General features: G+C 40.9%; 1 protein-coding gene across 5 annotated transcripts in view; it reads left to right on the forward strand.

Annotated features, from left to right (window-relative positions):
• Positions 1 to 22,754, forward strand: part of NDST2 (N-deacetylase and N-sulfotransferase 2) — a 130,861-nt gene that overhangs the window by 70,456 nt on the left and 37,651 nt on the right. For 4 of the 5 annotated variants that reach the window (XM_088168963.1, XM_014879893.2, XM_014879894.2 and 1 more), the window contains one exon: positions 8,939 to 8,998. The gene's annotated coding sequence lies outside the window, so the exon portion shown is untranslated. Of the gene's footprint in view, positions 1 to 8,938; positions 8,999 to 18,911; positions 19,131 to 22,754 lie in introns of those variants that run through there. The other variant, XM_088168965.1, reaches the window with a different exon arrangement.

Consider the following 22,754-nt stretch of genomic DNA (forward strand, 5'->3'; position numbering starts at 1 on the left):
GTTGTAAATCTCGGGAAACAAAAGGAACATTTCAAAAAATGAGTAGAAAAATATAGCTTAGGAGTGTCAAAACACCTAAGCAGAGTGATGCTTAAGTGAAAGGGGGTTGGTTAGTCATCCACTTTGCAAATTTTTTTTTTGTATTGCAGATGGAAGAAGATTAGTGAGATGAAAATCTATGTTATTACAGAGATAAGAATGGGTTATGACTGTGTCCCAAAAGGAGAAAGAATTTTTTAATATTATTAAAAAACCCAGCCCTTTGCTGTGAGTCACGTGTAATGCTTAGACAATTACATGCAAAAAAATTATGATAGTAGTGTACCAGCATGGTGTTTATGTCTGTAAATGTATGTATACATACTGACATAACATAAATTTAGATCCTGACCCCGTGCTTTTTCAATTCAGTGGAAATACTTCTGATGGTTCTGACAAGCATTTGATCAGATTCTCACACTGACATTTGAATGTGTTCTGAAACTCAAACCAAATCTTTTGCTTTTGAATATTTTTTTCTAACTGTCTTAAAATGGAGCAGAGTTGATTCAAAGTCTTAAAAAATATTTGCCCTGCATGTGGGACCTTTCTGTGTTTCATCTACTGAAACACTGATAGTATCATACAGTGATAATACTCACTTGCCATGTCACATGATTTTTTCATAGACTCATAGAACCATAAAATAGCAGAACATGCTGACTTGGAGGGGACCCATGAGGACCAACGAGTCCAACTCCTGTCTGTGCAGGACACCCCAAGAATCCCACCGTGTGCCTGAGTGCATTGTCAAACTGACAGTTCATGTACTTTCCCTCTCAAGAAGTGGAAGATTGTTGTTGGCCCCACAAGGGCATGGTAGGTCAAGGTTTTGGCTCAGTGTACAAGTCTAAAAGGCTTTTCACTTAGTGAAGCCATAAAGAAGCCTCCAGCTGGCTGGATGCCTCTCTTAAGAACACAAGCGTGGCCTTATTCCGAAATGATGCTCAGGGAAAGTTGTGCATGCCTCCATGTCTTGGGATGAGAGCAGTGGGAGGGGGACCTTTGCTGAGATTCCCATGAAGCCAGGAAAGTCAGATGTTTGCATGAAAACACTGGGAATTTATTCTGATTGACTCAGAATTACTGTGAAAGGATAGAATAAGACAGGGGAAGAGAAAGAAGCATGGCAGCAGAGAGCTTTTAACTTGAGATATGCAAGGAAATTAAGAAGGTGAGCAGCACAAAAGCTCCTTTAGCTGTTTATGTGAACTATGAAATTGTGGAGCTTCATGCAGTGTTTCCCTTGCAGCAGAAGAGCACAGAGCTGAGTGCTGCCTGCATTGGGAGTGTTATGTACAGCTTTACTTTAGTGCCTTTCTGGGTCAGTGGTTCTCAAACAATGCCACACAGAGCTGCTTTAGTCGTGCTTCCATGAGTCAATCTGTAAGTGCTGACACTTCTCCCTGATCATAACCCAGTGTCCTAGAGAATGTGCAGGCTTTTCTGACTGCTAATCTCAAAGCATTTATGGTGTTCCTTGAACTCAGATTGGTTGACCATGTGTACCTTTTTTCAGATGCCATTCTTCCTTACAATTCAACCAGTGTTAGATTGTTGACTTCAAAAGATCAAGTGAAAGTATGCAGCCAAGTCCTTGCACCTTTAGTATTGAAAGAATTGATACTGCTCTCCTCAAATTGTTCTAGCGCTGCTCTCTCAGTAGCCATAATCTGTATTATTGTCTCATTGCAAATAAAGAGAAAGAAAATTACTGATTTATGCAAAGATTTTTTTTTCTGGGCATAATGTTCAATAGGATCAAGCAACTGCATGATTTGTAGTCTTTCCAAATAGGTTTGTGCAGCAGATTGTTTTACTCCTGCATGACAAAAAGCATAAAGGAAGAGGGATAATAGAGTAAAATAGTGCATTTAAATATACTTACAAACAAGCATATACGATAGTGGAGACTTCTCTGAGTGGATCAGGTACCTATTTCCATTTGTGGGAAGGTTTGGTGATGGTTTGAGCCTTTATAGAGTCAACTTCAGTGATCATTGGGAGCCCCAAGGGAGGAGGGAACAGTCTGTTCAACATTTGTATATTCCTCATCAGCTGACTGCACCTGCAGTCTTTATCCTCAGCAATCAGGTATTTGGGCATTTTGGAAAGCAGTAGCAGTGAGGAGCAGAGCTTGTGAAGACTCTGTGGAAAGAGAAAGAAGGGTATCATACCTGAAGTGTGAGGAAAATCCTGAAGATACGTCTGTTTCTGAGATTGGCTAAGCTGAATTTGGGGCTGAATATTAAGCAAGCATGTAAAAAGTAATTGGGTAGGAAGTTTTGATTTCTTCTTCCCCTTCATTCCCCTAAAACCATGATTTTTTTAAGCCTATTTTCCCTGTTCCATCTACAGAAATAAAACAGGTGCAGATACAGGCAATCTGCAACAAGTCTTGCTCAATTTGGCTTCAAGATATACCTCTTCTTCCAGATTTGGATTTCATTCAGCTCTCTGTTTGTATCCAGGAAAATTACCTGTAATTTTTTACTTGGTTTATTGGATTGAGTATGTCTTTTCATTATACATTCTTGTCTGTACAGCCGGCTGTGGTACAGCCACTTTTTGGGCATCTTGGAGGTTACTGCTATGAATTTCAAAGTGCATATGAAGAAAGTTGCTTGAACAGCAGATTTAAATTGAATTATGGGCAAAATTCCATTTTCTTTATTGCAGCGTGTCTTTACCATCATATCAAATGTGTTTTATATGTTAGATTTGTGTATAGATTTTTGGCTTTATTGATTTCCTCCTTTATAAAAATGAACAATGTTAATTCTAGTTTTAATTAATTCCTTAGTGTGTGTGTGTCGTAATTTAAAATTGCAGATTCATGTCTTTATAGGCCCATGGGTGAGGTTAAGTGAGGAGCTGTTTATACTTTTTTCCCAACAGCATCTGAGATATTGGAGGAATCTGCTCTGCAATGTCATTTATGTTAAAAGACAGAGATAAAAGTAACCATAAGGAGCCTGAAGAGGCAACACTGTCCAGATCAAATATTGACAGCGATAAAGGAAAAACATAAAGTCGGCAAGCTTCTGACTTAGTTTTCTTTATTAATGGAAGAATAAAATGCAACAAGTGAATTATCCTCTTCCTCTTCAAATTCTCCTTTCTTCACTGGGGGTCACCATTTAGACAGAAAAGCTTTACTAGCTTTTGGTTGACATTAAGTTCATTCCTGTGGGATTTGGGCACCCAGGCGTTTTCAGGCTGTCTGCAAATGTAACACGATTGCCTTTCATGAATCTGATTATTTGTTTGCTGCTTTTTTTTTAATGCTATTTTTCTTAAGATAGCAATGGCTTTGTGACAGGTGCAGAGGGATAAGGCATTGCTTTGACTGTGTGAGCCATGGTTTATTAGGACCAGGGAAAGATGAGTACCAAACTAGGCGTTTTTAGTTCCTTCGGGTGCTCTTAATTTGGAATGCTTTGAGGAGGATTATCCTAAACAAGCCATTAGCAGAATTGTTTAAATTATCTGAATGGGGTGACTGGTTTAAATGCAGTGCTCTACTAGTTTAACCCAGTAATTCAGAGAATACTCAATGCTATCAACTTAATTACAGCACTGCTGCCAGGAGGCAGTGGATCTGTGGCAGGACAGAAATTGACAGTCACTCAAGATTCATCTATCTAATACATAAGTCATAGTTATTCCTTCTTCAAGACTCTTCTTTGCTCTTTAAGGAGCAGTCACAAACAAAGGGTGGGAGTGGAGAGGAAGAGAGAATAGTAGCAATGGAGCTTAATCAGCTGAGAAGGCTGCTTCCTTCCTACCACCTGATGAGAGCAAAAACAAACGAGTACTAGGAGAGATCTTTTCATAATATTGTGGTCATTCCCCCTTTCTTTACACATTTCTTCTCACAACGGTGGCATGATTTTAGCTGCTAGGTTGCAGCACTGGGAAGAAGGCTACTGATAGCTTTTTCCTCATTGACCTTGATTGCAATTGGTTTGCTTTTTTTGCTTGTCTGGAGGCATACAGCTAAGCTGATAGCAGGAGAGAAAAGGGCAGAGGCACAGACAGCATTACTCTTTTAACACTCCACTGCCTGCATTGGCCTTTCTGAAAATCAGACTGCTGAAGCAGTCAGGGTCATGGGCATTTCAGAGCAGCACAGTTGCAAGCAAGCACAGTCATGCTGATGGCAGACAGGGCCTGGGCCACCTGCCCTTCATGCCATGAATTGGCTTATAGGGAGGAATCCTCTCCTTGTGTACAGGCAAGGCAATGCCCCATAAGGACATGCAAGATCTGAGGTAGGGCATGAAATGAATGATGAACTGTACTAAGCCATTTGCTTTACATTATCAAAGTGTTCATAAAACCTTAAAATATTCTGAGTTGGAAAGGACCCACAAGTGTAATCAAAGTCCAACTCTTGGCCCTGCACAGGAGAGCCCCGACAATCACATCATGGGGCCTGAGAATGTGAGCCAGAGATTTCTTGAACTCTGGCAGGCTGGGTGCTGTGACCTTGATGCTTCTCCTTCATCAGATGGTTCTGCCTTTTTTTCTGTTGTGAAAAATTTACTGGTAAATTATGTTAAAGACAACCCCTCATACAGGAGAGAGAGGAGGAATTTAAGACATCAGGTCTAGAACTTTGAAAATTAGACTGCTTTTTCTTATGAGTAATACATGTTCACTTGAGAGCTTCAATTTGTCTCAAAGCATTTCCCTTCCTAAACCAATTCTGCTGGATGTATGTGAATGGGTAATAAAGGAACTATCATGGAATCACAGAATGGAAGAGATCTCAAAGATCATCTCATTCCAACCCCTCTGCCATGGACAGGGACACCTTCCGCTAGACCAGGTTTCTCAGGGCCCCATCCAACCTGGCCTTGAACACTTCCAAGGATGGGACATCCCCAGCTTCTCTGAGCAATCTGTTCCAGTGCCTCACCACTCTCACAGTAAAGAATTTCTTCCTACCATCTAATCTAAACCTACCCTCAGTTTGAAGCCATTTCCTCTTGTCTTGTCACTACATGCCCTTGTAAGTAGTCTCTCTCTATGTTTCTTACAGACTTCCTTCAGGTACTGGAAGGCCACAATTAGCTCACCCCAAAGCCTTCTCTTTTCCAGGCTGAACAATCCCAATTCTCTTAGTTTTTCCTCACAGCAAACTGCTCTGTCCCTCTAATCATCTTGGTGGTCCTCCACCTTTTGGACTTGCTCCAACAGGTCAGTGTCCTTCCTGTGCTGGGTATTCCAGAGCTGGATGCAGTATTTCAAGTATAGTCTCAAATAAATATGTTAAGGTAAATGTGTTTTCATGTCCAGTGGCCTTAATTAACTATTTCAAGTATATCCTTGCTGCCTAGTTTCCATTTCTTTCACTTGTTTGGAGATTCTGGCAGTGAATGCAGTTTTCTGCATGGTTCTTTTCCTTGAGCATTTGCAGTTTCTGACAGTAACGTTTTCTGATAATTGTTCCTTGGTTTCACTCATTCCCAGATAGCTTTGTCTTTCTTCTTCTCCTTCTCTATGTATCTTTTCCTTTTTTCCAGTTTGATTGCTGCAGTCCTTCCACACTTACTTCCTATATCCACTAGAAAGCTGACCCTGTCTTTGCTCATTTTTGTGCAGCTTTGGACTGTAAAGCTGCACAATTCTCATAAAGTATTTGTTGAAGAAATGCCGACCTCAGGTGGCTGTGGTTTTTATTCTGAAATCTATTTTTTTTTAGAAATTAACTAAAATTTCTACCATTTCGTAAGCAGGGCTTTGTATTCTGTTTCCTATTCTCTAGATTTCTATATTTCTTTCTATTCTCATATTTCTGTAAGTATTTGCACATTTTAACTGTATCAAGCTATGTTCTCTTTTCCCCGTGTATGCTTTATCATTATATATTTTCACAGTGCTTCTGATTTTGGCTTTTAAAATTATTAATATTTTTAAACTAAGGACGGTCGTGTTTCTTTGGTGTAATTACTAAAGAGACATACAGGGTAAAACTGTTGTCTGTCTAGTGTGACTTGGATTGTTTGCCCAGACTGAGGATAAGATCTTCATGGGAAAGTAGTTCTGCCTGGTTGGGCTCCTGTGTGAATACTGTTCTGACTAAGAGGACCCTGTTGTATTTGATTAGTGTAAATATTAAGGTTTTTATGCTTAAAAATACCAAGCACCCTTCTGATTTTCCTGAAAGCTGTTTTATCTTGTAATGGTGAAGGGGACCACACACATGCCCTCATATGTGTCCTGGGATTTCCAGACAGCGTTTGTCTGAGATTTGGCCTTTATTCTGGAGTAAAAAGTAAAGTGAAACTTCCAGTGTGACTGCTGTTTGAAGAAATAAAACTGCCAGGAATACAAATGTCACTGGTTATTGAGTCTCTGTACAGTGCACACCCTGACTAACAGGAGCTCCTGCAGGAGCTTGCCTGGCTGGGACACGAGTTCCTGAGCTTTCCCACTCCACTGTTATGGCTGGTAAATTTGCAAGTAAATACAAACATGGGAAAAGATATGATGCTTCTGGAGTTAATGACATCCTTCCAAAATCACTTAATTGTGTGCTAGGCAGAGTTTCGTTTCCATTAGTAAATGCTTTGATGCCTAGAGATGAAATGTGGGGTTGCCTCTTGTGTTAAGCATTTGGGAGCTGGTAATACACTCCATGCTGAGGGCTTTGCAAACATACAAATCTGTTTGCTTCTCAGGGAAGACATAGGCACAAGAGCATGTATGGAGGAGGGAAATGGGAAATTGTTAGGTAAGTGTTTTGCCACCTCACTTGCCTTTCTGTGGAAATGACAACAGTGTCATCCCTTTCGTGTTGCTTTAAACCACTCCTTTAATTTGAGGTCCTGTAAAATAAATCTTGTTGTGAAATCTTATTTGGCCAGTTCCAGTCTCGTTCTGCTGATAGATTTTTCTGTCTGTTTGATAATATTGCTCTGTTCTTTGTGTTTAATCACTGGCAACTTACCAATTATTGCATTCGGTTTAAATTCCCGTTACCCCCTTCAGCTGGCATTAAATTCTGCCCCTTTGTTACCAGCTTCTGTTGCATTTTTGTTTGTGTCTGTTTCGACATGCCTTAGTGGCAAACTGTGGCATTACAAAGAGCAGTTTCTTTACCTCATTGCTGTAACAGTTTTCTGAGTTTTTGTAAGTAGGAGTAAATTGCATTTTTAAAAGCTGAAGACAAAATTATTTGAAACTTTTGTTCCTCTCTGTCTCCCCTGCATTTGCTGTCTGTTAGACCTTTTTGGGTTTTTTCAAGTTTTCTGTATTCTGGAAAGTAAAACCAGCTAGATCAGAGTGATACTCTATCTTGTTCCAAATAAGCACTTTGATAGTAGTTTACATCAGGGAGTGCAAGGTATTTTTGCAGTGAAATGGAGAGCCAACCCCTATGGAAAACCTTTATTAAATGCTAGTAGTTGTATGTTGTTGTATCTGCTTGTGCGGGTCTTACCGACTACCGTGAGGCTAGAATTTTATAAATTCTGCTAATAATTAACTTCCTAATTGGACTGTTTTCCTCAGTGACTCTCACTGGATTGTTCTGTGAAAAACCCCATTTCTTTAGTTGTCTATTCTTTTTACAGCGAAATCAAACATTCACATCTTCTGTAGTTTAGCTGTTTTGTGCTTGCATCTGGCTGTTCTGATGTTTACCTTGGTGCTTTGGGATCTGCTGAGGCCAGGCATGCAGGGCTTCTTATTCTGCCTCCTCAAACTATTTAGTGAAGGAAGATAAGAATCATGGATCAAAAGAAAAGAGGAAAATTGTGTCCTGCAGAAGGATAGGTCCTTTTTTTACTAAACTGCTCTTTATCTAACCAGGAAAAAGGAGAAACTTTTGCACATGTAATTATGTGAGGAAAGCAGAGAGCTGGGTGTGCTTCATTATATTTACAGGCAGAGCAAGTGTGGTTCTTGTTTAGTAATTGGCTGTAGAGGTATTAAAGATTATTGGAAACTCAAAGGTCAGAATTTTTTCTGGACCGGGGTCTGTGTGAACTGGAAGGCTACAGAGGCACATGCATATCTGTGGCACAACTGCTGTGAAAGAGCTGACTTCAGAGGCTGTCCAACAGGTACAGTAAAATTATAGCAGTCTAGTGTGTGCCCTCCCTCCCTCGGGGTGTTGGTGACTCTTGAGATGCCCTCCCAGGTGAGCTCTGTGTGCCTGTCTCAGTGTGTGTACACACACTCGTTTCCTGGGCTCCAGTTGGCTTCACAAAGCACTTCCATCCTTGTGATCGCCAGCCAGGCAGGGGCGTGGAGGAGGGTGTGACTCCCTCCTTGGGGGTGGTTTGTTTTTGTTTCACAGCATACTTAATTGTAAAGGCTTTGGGGAATAGACTACAGAGACTTTGTGACACCGTTGAAGTTCTACTGAAATGATTTAGCTGTGGCCAAGACAAAAGAAGGTAACATCTTATAGTTTGCTTTGTTGGTTGTTTCAAAGACAACGATTATTAATGAACAGGTGTGAGAAATCCCATTCGGATTGTTCTGACATTTCCAGTTCTCTCAGCTCATACTGAATTTGCTTGCTCTGTGAACTTTCTTTTTCCTCTGTGGTTTTAAATCCAAGTTCCTGGTTTGTTGATTTGGAGAACATTTTTCCCCCCTGCATTTATCATTTCTCATCTTGCCCCACTCTTTCTCACTCTTGGACAGTGGAGCTGGCTGCCGTGCAGCCGTGTCTAGTCATTGCCACCACGGCTGTGATGGCCTCAGTCTGTCCTCCTGTCCTGTTCAGTGTAATGTAATCATTACCTTGGCTCTGCAGAGCGAAGGTGCTCCTGCTAGGTAAATGTTTACCAACACTGCTGAAGGCTAACGTTAGGGGAGAGAGAGAGGGAAACATTCTTTTAAGTCTTGTTTTGTCTCTTCTTTGTTTATTTTAAAACAGAACCTTGTTCCTGAGTGAAGCAACCGATGAGTATTTTCCTTCACCGGACTGTGATCAAAGGTAGGTGCACAATCTTTTGCATTTTTATGGACTGACATATCGAGATTTGGTGAGGGGAAGACCTCAAGTCCTTCTGAGCAGTCTCATGTCAGAAAAGAGGCACCGTGTTAGGTGGAGGAGGAGGCTAGACTTCTTTACTGCAGTGTGAAGTTGCACTCCTCCTTCATCCCTCTATAAAGAGTTGCAGAGGAAACAATTTCATGTCTCCAGACTTCAGCTCTAGGGTTGTCAGCATAAAGTGGCAGATGAGTTAATTTAGATCAGAAAGGAATTTCTGATGCAGTTCTGTGACTGAAATACTGTGAAAGGACTGAGTGGTTGCTTACTGCTAAATATTACTTTATTTAGATGGAGTTACTACTTCTATACCTTCTGGGCCAAATTTAGGGCAATATTGTTCATTATCCATTAACTCTGTCTTTGAAAAGAAATGGGAAGGATGTGGGCTAAAAAGCTTTTAAAGTTTCAGATTTAGCATTTCACAGAATCTCTGACCTGTGCATAACAGCTGCAAGATCCCTTTGAGAATAACTATTTACGTTGCTCCCAGCATACTGGAACTGCATTCATGACTTATACCCACAGGAAATATCATAAATGTAATTAAAAATTAAAAATAGAAATACTGGATTGGTCAAAATTCTGTGCTGAAGGAAAGGAGTCCTACTTTTTTTCCCCCTCATTTCTGTCTGGTTGAATAGTGAGGGAAGGTTATTCTTGTGGTGTTTATTTAGTACCTATGTTTGATTACTGCACTCTAATGTAGCAAAAAAAAACCCAAAAAACCAAACCACCATTCTGCCAAGATATCTGATGGAAGACTTGCAGAGATTCAGCCTCCTGTGATATTTATAATTTTCAGATGCTAGTATACTTACAAAAGTGTTAATCCTGTCTTAGGAGTGGAAGTTCGTACAATCAGTGCAGTTGAAAGAGGGATGCTGTGGTCTAGTGAAAGGATCTTAGAATTTTTTCTTGGAAAGAACAGAGATTATTTAGTTCTGTATGTGCTGAAAAATCTAGTTGAAATACTTTTTCATGCCTTAAAGAGTGCTGTGTGGCTTTCTCAGATTGCTTTGTGTTAGTAGACCACTAGAGCTTCAACTGTGCTGAAAATGAGGAGGCAGAGAAGGGAGGATGGAACAGCTCCTGACTTGGGCAAGTAGCCTGGGTTTATAGAAAGGAGATTGCAGGAGCTGGTGCTTAGTGCTGGGTTCCAGTGTACAGTAGCTGAGGTGGTGAGGAAAGGTGGAAATGCTGAAACAAGGACTTTGGGCGCTTTGAGCCCTACACACGTTACAATTCTAAATTCCTTTGTTTGTCAACCAGGAGCTGAACTTTACCCTAATTTTCCTGCAAAGGCTCTGATACTGTTGCCCAAATGAAAGATTTCTTCTAGGGCTGATTTCCACGCAGCTCACACTTTCTTTTGGCAGCCACTCACGCTGTAGCTTTATGCTTTTTCACAACCCTAACCCTGAGTTTTCTAGAGACACGTAGACAAGAGTCCTTCGGCCCTGATTAGATAAAAGGATTTTGGAAGAGAGGTATGACCTATGAAGCTGATGTGGCCCTGTTATCATAGCTCAGTCTAGTGTGATTGGAATTCTAAATCTTCTCTCCTGTAAACTTTTTATCAGGTGACATTTGCAGAGAGACTAGTAAAGGAACAAAAATAACTTGAAATTTGTGATACATGTTTTTATACATGCAGTACATTCTTGTGAAGAGTGAAGTGGTAGAAGAAGCTGCAGCTAATTCTGCAAACTCAAGATTTTAAAAAGAATAAATTACACAAAAATTTGAGATGGAGTAGAATGAGTGTGGTGACCACATTAGCATTCTATTCAGCTTGAACAACGGTGTACTTCCAGAGACATTTGGTGTAATTTTCAATTGTGAAATTGATAAATATTTATAATAAGTGAAAGAGTCAAAATATTAGTGGAATGCTACATGCAATCTACTAGTGTCAATGTACATGTGACATCATGGCTAGAGGAGCAAAGGGAGAGCAATGTTTGACTTCAAGTACAGCCACAGTAAATTGCTACTGCACCACTGATTTCATTGACACAAAGTGTAGTAAATGGGGAAAGACAGCAAAAATGTAGAAATTATAGGAGATGGAAAGGGGACCATGCAGTTAGAATATACAGACAGGTAGTCCATGCAGAATTCATTTCACTCTACATGAAAGCAGTTATTGGAAAATTTAAGTTATTGTTAATGTAACAGTGGAATTTAGGCTTTCCTTGTGCTAATACACGATTAGTTCATCCTTAGCAATACTTACTTATTGCTTAAGACTAATATCTTAATGTTTCCTGCCTATGCCAGCAATATCCCACAGTTAAATTACAAAAAGTGAGTCCCAAAATGCTTGTAGCTTACTTTTAAAAAAATCTTTATTTTCTTTTGAGATATCTCAACTCTGTTCAGTTTTAGCAGAAATAGAGGGGCAAATAACTTCTTTTCTCTTCTATTCTCTTTTAACTTTTTCTGGTTCTTAACTGTGTCTGTTTTGTTAGTTGGTTCTAGTAAGGATTTGTCTGCCAGGTATTCCTTTGCAGTTCTTCATCTCCATGTCTGGAGCAGGTTACAGTAAACCAATTCCTCTGAAACTTGTGAAATTTACCTAATATTATCAATGAGGTCCTGTCATCAAAACATCTGCAGAGGTGTGCTGGTGTATTTAAATTCTATGTCTTCATGACATTGTGCCACATTTTTGCAATGTGGATGAATTCTAGTGCTTGGATAGGATTTGGTTTTAAGCATTTTAATTAGCTTATTGGTCTGAAGTTTGAGAACTGGCACATTCATGGTGGATTTTTGCCAGTTACAATTTACGTCATTTTTAAGGATTGGCTGTTGCTGAAGATGAGCCTGTAGAGTATTAAAGATGAATACCAAATTGAATTAACCATCTGAAATTGTAGGCACTATGAAGTGTAAAGAGCATGTAAGACCAATAACCTGCATAGCAACACCCACTGACCTCAGTATCCTTTCCTCCAAATAAGCATACTTTGTCCCCAAGTGGGCTTTGGAGATCTGTGAGATAAGAAATGTGAGCACAGCTGAACAAAGACAAAAAAATTAATTGCAAAGCAGAAGGGCATGACTTAGGGTGCTTTGTGGGGGCATGTTCCTCCCTTCTGGATGTATCATCTGTTTGTCAATTGAATGGCTTTACTCTGACCCTTTTCACCCTATTCATCATGCATTTTAAATGAATAACATGGTTGGGGAATGCTCAATACAGTGTTCAATACATGAAGAGCTTTTCCTCTCCCTTAACATGGAAGATGAAAAGCAGCACATTATGGTTAGGTTTTCTTCTATCAATGCAGACGCATATTCTTCCTTTCTTTCACCTTCCACAAAATGATTCATGTGCTTAATATATTACAAAACTCTGTTAGTCTCTCAGATTGTATTTCCTGTGTCTGGTATTAAAGTTGTTGATCCAAGGCCCACACCAAACTGCCAAGGTCTGTCTGAAGGCCATGCTTAAAGGCTTCAGAAATCAACTTAGGTTTTGATTATGGACAACTTGGAGGGCTTCCCAGAAAAGACCTGTACAGTTGACAGTTACAAGAGATGAATAGTGTTTCCACTGATTTTTTAAATCTGTTCCTGCAACCACTGTGCACCAGCCTCTTGTGAGGGTACGGCAAGAGCTGGGAGCTGAGGCAAGCCAGAAGGCAAGGGTGACCCAGTGCAGAGTGCCAGCACTGATGGGCACAGTTCACAGGGTCTGAGCATGGCAGGCAGAGCTGGATCCTGGTGACACGGTTTGTGTACACTCCCAGGCAAGATGGAGCTGTGAGGTTCCATCCAGGAGTTTAAGGCAGGGCTGGAGACAAAGCAGCAGTGTGGGTCCAAAGGCCACCCAGGAGATAAGGCCAAAGACAGAACTGGGTACAAGCTACACCATCTACATGAGGGATCTTTCCAGAAGAAGAGCTTCCTACAGCCTAAGTCAATCCAGGGGATGAAGGCAGAGGCAGGGCTGCAGACAGATAAACCTGCAGCAAAGTTCAGGCAGAGAGCAGGGGGCCAGCCCAGCATCGAATTGGGGTGCACAGGGGGAGTGCATGGAGGGTGCACTGGAGAGCTGTCCCTGTCACCAGGGGCTGGTGGTGCCCTCAGGTACTGACACCTTGAGCTCCTGAATGCATGAAAGGCTGCTTGCTGCCTGTCTCACACACGTTTTAATGATGTAACTGGTACCAATATCAAAGCCTCTGTTTCACTGAAGAGAAACATAAGGGTTTTCACTCACATGTTTATTCTGGCTTCAGAAATTGTTGTGTCCCTGCATAGGCACTTCATTCCAAATGGGGTGCATAGTGGTTCACTTGTCTCCTGCTGTTAGACAGGGGTGTGTTTTTAGGATACAAACCTTTTACTGTTTGTTTGTTTAGCTTTGCTTTGTTTCCCCTCTTAATTCCAACATCAACCACAGCCAGAGTGGCAAGAAGGACCTTTTCAAGAACCACTCTTGTTTTCTATTTCAGTGCCAGGACCAAAAAAAAACAAGATAAGGATAATATTACATAGCTGTCTTTGATTGAATTTCAGGTAGGGTAGATTTCACTAGTGATGACATGAACATCAAGCCAGCTAGAAATTTACCAAAATGTGTGCAAATAAAATGAGTTGATTGAAGCTGAAGAGATTCTCCCTACCCAAGTCTGCACAGTCGATCTCTTTTCTCAGCCCAATCCCAGCCTCTATCCTGGCAATGTTCACATGGCTTGTTAAGGCATAAACTCTTGTTGGGTTTAATTGTAGCCCTTGTGCTTTGGGATGGATCTCTGTTATCCTTAGTTAAAGAGGAAATTCAGGAGAGGAAACTGTTCTGCTGTTAACAAGCAGATATTGGCTGGGTTAAATGCATCCTTGAATCTTCTATCCCTTCCACAGTTGCTGAAGTGCGTGAGAAGTTTTACCTTCTCCCTTGGTGATCTCTAGAAATTCTGACTTTTTTGAAAAGAGCTATGGTGATATATATTCTGTATAGAAAATCTGAGTTGTGCCCAAGTATCTTTTTTAAAAGAGCTAAGGTGGTACATATTCTATATTGATATTTTGGTGAAGAAGGATGGAGGAACTCAAAAGAAATAAACTTTTTTTCAGCTAGTAAGTGCAGTATTTAAGTACCTCAACATTAATCTGTCTTTGGTATTTTTTTCAAGGAAATTTACATGCAAATATGTTTGGTCTTCGCTGGCTTCAGTGAAAATTCCAGTATTTATGGGACTGACTGCGTTATATCCTGTGTGTTGTCTCTAGCTGTAAATATGGTGAATTGAGTTAGTGAGATGGTGGACAGAGCCCTGGGGGACAACGTAGACTGGGGATGGGAAGGGTGTGTGTGACTGAAGAACTTGGGTGAGTAATTCTGATTTGGCACATTACCATAAACCATTCTGGATTTGTTACGTGTTTCTGTCTGTAGGTTAAGAACTGTTCCTGGATAGCACCATCAATGCTATTGTGCCATGATGACTTACAAATAAGGCTTGATCAAGAAAAAAATTTCAAAGAATATAAACTAAAGAAGCACATATATTCCTGTGTCTTGGTAGCCAGGGCCATTTAGGCTTTGACTGTTTCTCAAGTGTAATCAGTGCAAAAAGCATCATAAACCTGAGGTACTTTGAAAATCATGTAACAGGAAAACCTGTCCTTTGAGCATGGCAGTGCATAAAAATGTACGTTGTCCAGTTGTTTAGAGTCTTCATGAAAATTCAAGTAAAAATTGTAGTATAGCTCAATAAGTAAGAGGTATCAGAAAGGATTATCAAGTATCTTGCCTTATGAAGTTGGGATTTCAGTGGATGTCTGTTAGCAGATTTGCTTGGACAGTGGGACTTTGCTGTTTTTTAATTTAATGTTTCAAGACTGGGTTATTTACAAACTAAGGCCACTTAGTTGAAATATATTTACCTTGATACCATGTACTCTTTTAAGTTATTGATACAAAACACAGCAAGAGGTTTGGGTCTCATCAACATCTTAGAAATTATGCCATTACACAGTATGGCCTGGTGAGGAGGAAATACTGCAAATACTGTTAACATTTTTGTAAAAAACATGTTTCTTTCTTAAGGTGTAGGTCTTTTCTCTAAAAGACCTTTCTTTCTCTGAGTTGTTGGTTCTGATTCTTAGATGAGTTTTCCAGATTATGGGTATTAGAAGTAGAGGAAAGGTACTGGCTGGTCCAGAAATGCTGTAGCAGGCACGATTTCAGCCCGTGACAGAAGAGAAACTTTTGTCTGAATCATGACTAGATATTTTGAGGGTTTTTTTCATTTTTCTGGGCATTGCTCTCACAAAAATTGCTTTTAAAATCTTTTAATTCACAGATCTAAAAGAATTACCTAATAAAGATACTGACACCTTTACAGTGAATCAAAACTTCAGAGAATTGGCTTGGTTTTCTCGATAGCCTTTTCTTGGACCCCTGAGAAGTATTCTGCTGATTCTGGTGGAGGCCCTCTGCACTGGTGTTGTATAATTCTGCAGTTGTGCCTCTGCTGTCACTATGTGATTAAAATCCATTGAGCAGCAAATGCAGAGATCATGCAGTAGTGTCAGATAGGCCTTGTTGTAAATCCCAGCCAGCACAGGGCATGTTATTGAAAGACCAGCAGGGTTACCCCAATGACTGGGAAGCTGCCTGGGAAAGGGAGACTGTCCTTAAACTGAGCAGGAGTAGAGACTGTTTGTTAACTGGTAGCAATAGCCTTCATGTCCCCCTTTATTACCAGGGCTCTTTGGAAACAATCACCACAAACTGACACTGTGCAGAGCTACATTGTTGTGTTATGGCAGGATAATTAGGAATGAACTGTTTAGAAAAATGCCACTGAAATCTCACCATAACTACCTGCTAGCATGAGGGCATAGTTCATGTACTTGCCCCTAAATGGTGCTTAACATCAGTTGGGCTGAATTATTCCTGTGCTTGCCTTTGATCTGGGGCACACTGTGGCATAGTTGTGAGAGTTGGTGGGGCATGGGAAAGGGCAGGGGGTTTGGTTAAGGAGGATGAAGAAGAGGAAATCTAGCCTTTGAAAGAAATACTGAAGTTGTGACTTTAGGCAGTGAGCAGAAGTTAATTGTCTTCATACATATGGAGCAGTAGTAATTCTTCTTTCTAGTATTTCCTAAATGAATAGATTTGAAAAGATTACCAGCAAGTGTCCAGTAAGCCTGAATTTCTATAAAACACTGGCGACTGGAGCAAGATGTATTAAGTGTATGGTGGAAACCCATCATGAAAATCGTGGTTATTCTAAAAAGTGGTTCTTTATTGTGTGGAGTCAGAACTTTCTGTCGTCTTTCTGATTAGTAGAGTATCGAGAGATTTCCAACATCTGCTGTTTGCATACTGCAGCTTGAATGGAAAGGGTATGTTTACTGGCATAGATGGGAGCTGGAAGCTAAAAAATGCAGTGGTTTTAGGTTACGATTCTATGAAAATTTTTGTCAGCATCATCCGTCTGCAGTTCACAAAGAGGCTTGCAGATTTGCAGTGCTGCACTGTAGCATGACATGTATGTGAGAAGATTTTTATTTTTAATGAGACAAAATAGAGAATTGTCTCCTCTCTTAGATATGGACACATTTTTCAAAGGTGCTCAACTTCCATTTAACTCTCACTGATTGATTAGGACAGCAGCTTTAGTTTTATATGTGTAATCCTTATCCCTCAGCACCTCATCTTTTATTCTCTGCTTAGCAATAAATATCTTCGTGTCTGTGTGCTTTTCTTTCTGAAAGACTTCTGTGCTTTTTTTCAGTTTTCATATTAAATAAATTAATGAAGAATTTGCTATTTTTGTAATACAAAGTAAGGTAATGTTTTTGTAATGTATCTTCTAGGATTAAAAAACACTGAGCAAATGATTGTGCCATTATAGGACAGAAATAATACATTGCCTATTCGAAATGAGTTTTATTGTTAATTGAAAAGGAAAGTAATTTGCTCTTAATAAACATTTTAAAACATTTTCTACCATAGCTTACAGGGATTTTTTTCTGTTCTGTCAAAGCAATGAGACAGTAGGAAATATCTTTGAGGCAGACTTAGAGCCGGACAGTCCTCAAAAGCAGGTTAAATCATAGCAGGTAAACCCAAGAGCCTGCTATTTGACCCTTGTTTCTGATTTTAGTTTTTAGTTTGGTATTGTCAGGATTAAATTTTAAGGAGGTGCTTTTTTCACTCCAGAACAGAGATGGCACCTGATGAATCAGTGAGATTCAGGCCTCTCCCAGAGTGCTCTCTAATACCCTGTAACATTCCACCACATTAAGCTCTCCCTGCCTTGCTACAGAAGTGTTTGCTGTGCACTGTCAGCTCTTGTTAAAAGAACTCCTCTGGAGATGTGTGCTAGTGTGTCATCCTGTCTGAAAACCCTCTACTCCCAAACCCTGATGGGGAAAGGATACAACTTTGAGCATACCTGGGGCATTGCATCTTTGAAGAGCAGAGTATGCTGCTGTGGTCAGAAGTGCCTCCTTTCCTGCCTGTCTCGGCTTCTCTATGACACCGTTTTCTGTTCGGTTTTGAAGTAGAGAGCCCCTCTTCTGCCAGGCTTTCAGGAGCTTAGCTCCTGCCCCAGCCCCCAACCATTGCTACCAAAAATGCTTACATAGGGACAGAGCATAACCTGAGATTTATGTATTTGTTCTTTTAACATGTTAATTTTTTATTAGTGGTGCACAAGAAGGTGATTTTTCATTGTCCCTCTGTAGATTTATTCCAGTCTCTAGATTCCAATAATAGTGTCTGAATAGACATAGTTGATTTGCTCCCTGCACCGCCCCAAATGAGATCAGTTCCCTGAGTGAAGCTGCAAACCACATTAGGGCAAGAGAAGCAATTTACTGCTGCTGAATACATTTTCTGAGTGTAGTTTCCCTCATCTTGTCAGCTTGTCAGTCTAGAGGCATCCATAAACCTGTGACAGCTTCAGAAGATGAACTCTGGCAGCAGGCTGTCAGGGTGCCAGGCACTGCTGCTTGTAGGCTCCCTTTTCTCGCTCTCCCCCTTTGCCCGCCTGCTTGCTCTCCCTCTGCCTGCCAGCCTTTCTCTTCTCTGTCTCCCTCTCCCTCCTCTTCCCGCACTCGCTCCCCACCTCCCTCTACCTTATTGATGTGGGTTTAGGTGCTGCTGTTCTTGATGGTGGTATCTTTTCGGTTTCCTTCTCGATCCTCATTGCCCTGGAACAAAAGGAGAACTGGCTGCCCATGGTGCAGCACCTGCCTTTGCAGCCTGAGTGTGAAAGGGAGGAAAGTGGGGCGCTCTGCATCCTCGCCTGCCTGCGCCAGCAGTGAGCTTGTTCAGCCACTTCGCTATAAATGCCTTTGAACTGCTGCCAGATCCCATTGTCTGCCGTGCAAATGGAGTTCAACGCCCTGCCCTACCGTGATTACATGCACGGTGTGTAAGAGGAGAAGGAATGGAGCTGTTCCCACCCTGACGGAGCATCCCGAATCTGCCGTGTGCCAGGATAAGCTGAGCACTGGAGCATGCTTTCCTTTGCACTGGACCATACCTTCCTTTGCACACCGTCTTCCTTACTTTCCTCTCGTTGTTCCTGAGATTTCAGGGTGTGACATGGAAGCTTTTCAGAGAGGAACTGCAAGGCAAGATAGTTTCTGGGGGGAAGGGAGCTGTGCTTTTGGACTGTTTATGTGGGACTATGTTTTGCCCACCACCTACATGTAGTTGCAGTATGGTATAGCAGCTAGTCCTTAATGGTGCTTATGCTCAGCACTCATGTGCTCTTTTTAATAGCATGAATTTATTTACATTTTTCCATTTGCCTGTGCTTAAAATTACAGCATCCTTAGGTTCACAAAATGACGTGAAGAGATTTTGGCAACACTGAGTAAAGGGAAGGCAGCCACTGCTACTAATGGTTTATCCATCTACCAACTGTGCAGCCCAGCTGCCCTTCTCCAGAAAGGCCAGCTCGCTGTATGATTTTTGTGAAGACCAGCTTTCAGGCTTTCTTGCTTTCCATTTGGCTCCATGTCTTTCCTTGGCTTGCTGACTGTCTGACCCCTTTGGATAGAGTAACTGCATGTAAGGATTTCACTTTTAAAGGTAGGAATTTGAATCTTTGTGCCTATCTTTGCTATTCCTTGTCTAAGTGCTACCTAGGTTGTTACAAGAAAACACTGTTTTCTTCCATGCCCTGCTGTTTGACTGCTTGTTAAGCAGTCATTATCTGCAAGGACAATGCTCTGAGAGGAGGCTGGAGGAGCTGCTATTCAGTGACTGTATCAGGCGGTGCACTAAGTGGAGTTGGCAGGGCTTATATCTCATACTGATATGCCTGCTATAGTTCCTTGCTCATTAAGCTCTTTGTTAGTTCCTTCTCTCTGCCTCCTCTTGCTCTCCCTTTCCCTCCCTACAGAATGTCTCTGCATCTAATCTTGCTGCTGGGTTAAATTCAGATTCTGAAATGTGCTGGAGGAGGATGAAATCTGGCCTGTGATGAACTGGTGGCTCATTAATGTACTTGAGTAGCACAGGGGAGGTGTTTGTAGCTGCACACACCTTTGCCTAGGCTCTGCTCATGATACACTATAAATGGATACTCCCTTGAACCTTCATTGTCACTTCATATCTTGGGTACCAGACTGGTAGATGAAGAGATATCAGCAATATTGGTAATTGATGAAATTACTGTGAAGATCAGAGCCATTACAGAGACCATTTTAAAAATTAGATGATGCCTTATGTGTTTCCTGAGGACTAAACCACAATTGCTAGTGCTCTGTCACACAGCAATCTAATTCTCGTTTGCATCTCAAGAGCAAAGCTAGTTCTGCTTAGTTAATATTTAGCAAGATGAAAGCTTAGAAATGGAAATTTTTATAGATATTCTTTTTCCTTTTACCACAGATGAGTAAATGATGATCCTTTGGTTAACAGCGTGCTTGATTTCCATTTTTTTAGCTTCTTGGGAATAAAGATTCACTCAGAACACTGACGGTTTTTCTGGTCATTAAGAAACTTCTTGATCCTCGAGCTGACCTGTAGATGCCATTCTCCTGGTCAAGGCACATTAAACAGAATTTGGGTCTTTGAAAATATTCTTTTATTAACCAGTCACGTTCATGCTGCTAATACAGATGCTTCTGAAATTTGGCCAGACACTGCAGATGTAGAAAGCAAGAGCATGGCCTGGAGCATAGACTTGAGACTTTTTACAGGGCTTCTTTTCTTAATGGCCTTTGGTTTTTCATCTTAAAGTATCAAATATAAGTTAGGTACTTAGCCTGCATTGTAAGCAACAGTGTAGATGTAGCTCTTGCTATCTAAAACCTGCCCTCTGGAATGTGGCTATATGGAAGAGGAGAGGCAGTTCTCAATTACCTTCTCTACCCTTCCACCTCACTCTCCAAATTCAGCTCATCAAGGATGAGGAAGGATGATGGTTTCTATTTAAGTGATGTCATATATTTCAGGTTAGCTAAAATAGCAGTGGCTTTTTTTCCATATTGTTTCAGGATGTGGCCTTTCTATAAGCCATCCCAAAGTTCAAGCATCCCAAAGATATAAAGAAGAGGTATGTTTTGATAGGAGTGCTTAACCAAAAAATAGTCAAAGAATCCTGTTGAGGGTGACTTGCTGCTAACTCCAAAAATCTTGGATCTTATTTCACTGCTGGAATTGTCAGACAGCCTCCCATGTGGCTTTTCAGCTTTGATGATGTGAAGGAAATTACTAAACAATACAAATGATCTTTCAATATAAACATTCTCTATTTTTCTAAACCATTTGAAATGCTGTATTAACTGTTCACCTTAGATGAAATAGAAGAGAAAGTTGTTAACCCTGCTGCTGTCCTTCACCATGGAAGAACCATGTTAGGCACAGTAAAATGCTGCAGTATGTCAGAGCTTTTCAGGAGTGCAGCAGCCTTTTGCCTCAAGGCACAGTTAAGCTCTCATTGCAAGGCTCCTGCTCAGCCTGGTGTTACCACTTGGGTATATATAGACATGTCCCTGTTGTTGTACCTCCTTTCACACACCTGGACCTTGCTGAATTTTTCTTCTAGCAGAGTGAAGTGCCGCTGGTAGAGCAGAGCTGGACAGGAGCAGGTATTAGGGTAGTTATCACTCTGTGGGGCGCTTGTTTTCTGATGCTTCATGATGGAGTCACCCAGTGCAGTAAAAGCATTCAGTTGTGTTTGAAAGCTGGGAACTTTGTCTTATTCTCTGCAACACTCTGAAGAAGGTGATGGTTTCAATAACCTTGTTTCAAAGGAGACAATTGATAGTGCTCATTCGTAAAAAATGTTGTTGGGCTGCTGGAAAATAGGAGGGGGAAGATGTAAAGAAGGAAAGTCTGCAGTCTAAGCCTGCTTGCACACATTATGATGAGCCCAGGCATGAAGTGAAAGGAAAACTATGAGCTCTTCAGTATCTAATGCTCCCTTAGGGCAATAACAAACTCTCTATAGAGTCAGCAAGCCCAGCCCAGGGGCTTGTGGAGAAGCAGCACACATTGTTCTCAGAATATGGCTGGTGCTAGAATATTTCACTGCAAGTATGAAGCCATTTTTAATGCAAAATATTCCTCAAAGGAATTTGGTTTTGTAGCTTGCTCTTTGAAAAGCTACTTTCAGTCAATGTGATGCCTTCTTCCAAACAAAAGGCTGTGAAGTTAGGTATCATATGACCATAGTGTAGTCTTGCTTTTTCATACCCTTTATATGAGCTGAGATTATGCAGAGACCTTCCTTTTTGGAACTGAAAAAACCCAGATGGAAGAGTATACCTCTCTCTGCTTTACTGTAACTGCTTTTGTAGCTTTTCAGCCTTTTTGTGGTGCTTAGTGAACACTCTATATTATGTGCTTCATTTCAAGATAAGTAAATAATTTTTGTACTGAAAATTCAAGTGCAGAATATGTTTGTGTAGAGGCTAAAGGGTCTTCCTGGGACGAGGGATGGGGAATGTAACACAAACCTCCAGTGTCTCCCACTGATAGATTGTTTGGTTTGTATTTCTATAAGGAGCAGAGGGTAGAAGATAAGGTGTTACTTCTGAGGTGGAAGCATTCGTGGCATTGATTCAGCCTGCAGATGTTACATCAGTTGGTGGACTACTCTGTTTAGCATCGTGGAGAGCAGTGGAACTCTCCCATAAAAATAGAGGACTCATGTATCTCTTCTTTCTTTGTATTCTTAGCATTTGCAGAGTCCAAGGTGATTCTTCATATAAGTAGTTTGACCTAAAATAAACTCTGTCTTCCCCCTTTTCAATAAATTAAATGTCACTGGCAGTAGTTTAACCTCTGAGGTGGCTCTTGTTGAATGAGTGTGATTCCCGTTCTGATGCAAATAGCAGCAGTGAAGGAAAAGAAATACATGAGAGCCTGGAAAATGCAGTGGAGTGGAAGAGAAATTTCACCCCTTCCATGAAGCAGCCTTTATGTGGTCAGCAAACCAAGCTGAGTTACAGTCCTTCAGCAAATTGAGAACTGATGGAGAATTTTTGACTTTCTGTCTCTCTGGTTCTCTGGAGTGTTTGGAGTGTTTGCAGTCGAACAGCAAATGGTGGCAATCCCACCCTTATCATTGGTTTGAGGTTTGTGTTTTACCCAGGTAACACCAGGATACCAATTCATTCTGATACATTCACAAAGTGCTGTAGAGGCACTGACGCTCAGCATCTTTGTGTAATGGGATTCCCATTTTCCGGATGGAGTTCTGGA

Source organism: Sturnus vulgaris, chromosome 8 (assembly GCF_052056855.1).
Source record: "Sturnus vulgaris isolate bStuVul1 chromosome 8, bStuVul1.hap1, whole genome shotgun sequence".
Lineage (NCBI taxonomy): Eukaryota > Metazoa > Chordata > Aves > Passeriformes > Sturnidae > Sturnus > Sturnus vulgaris.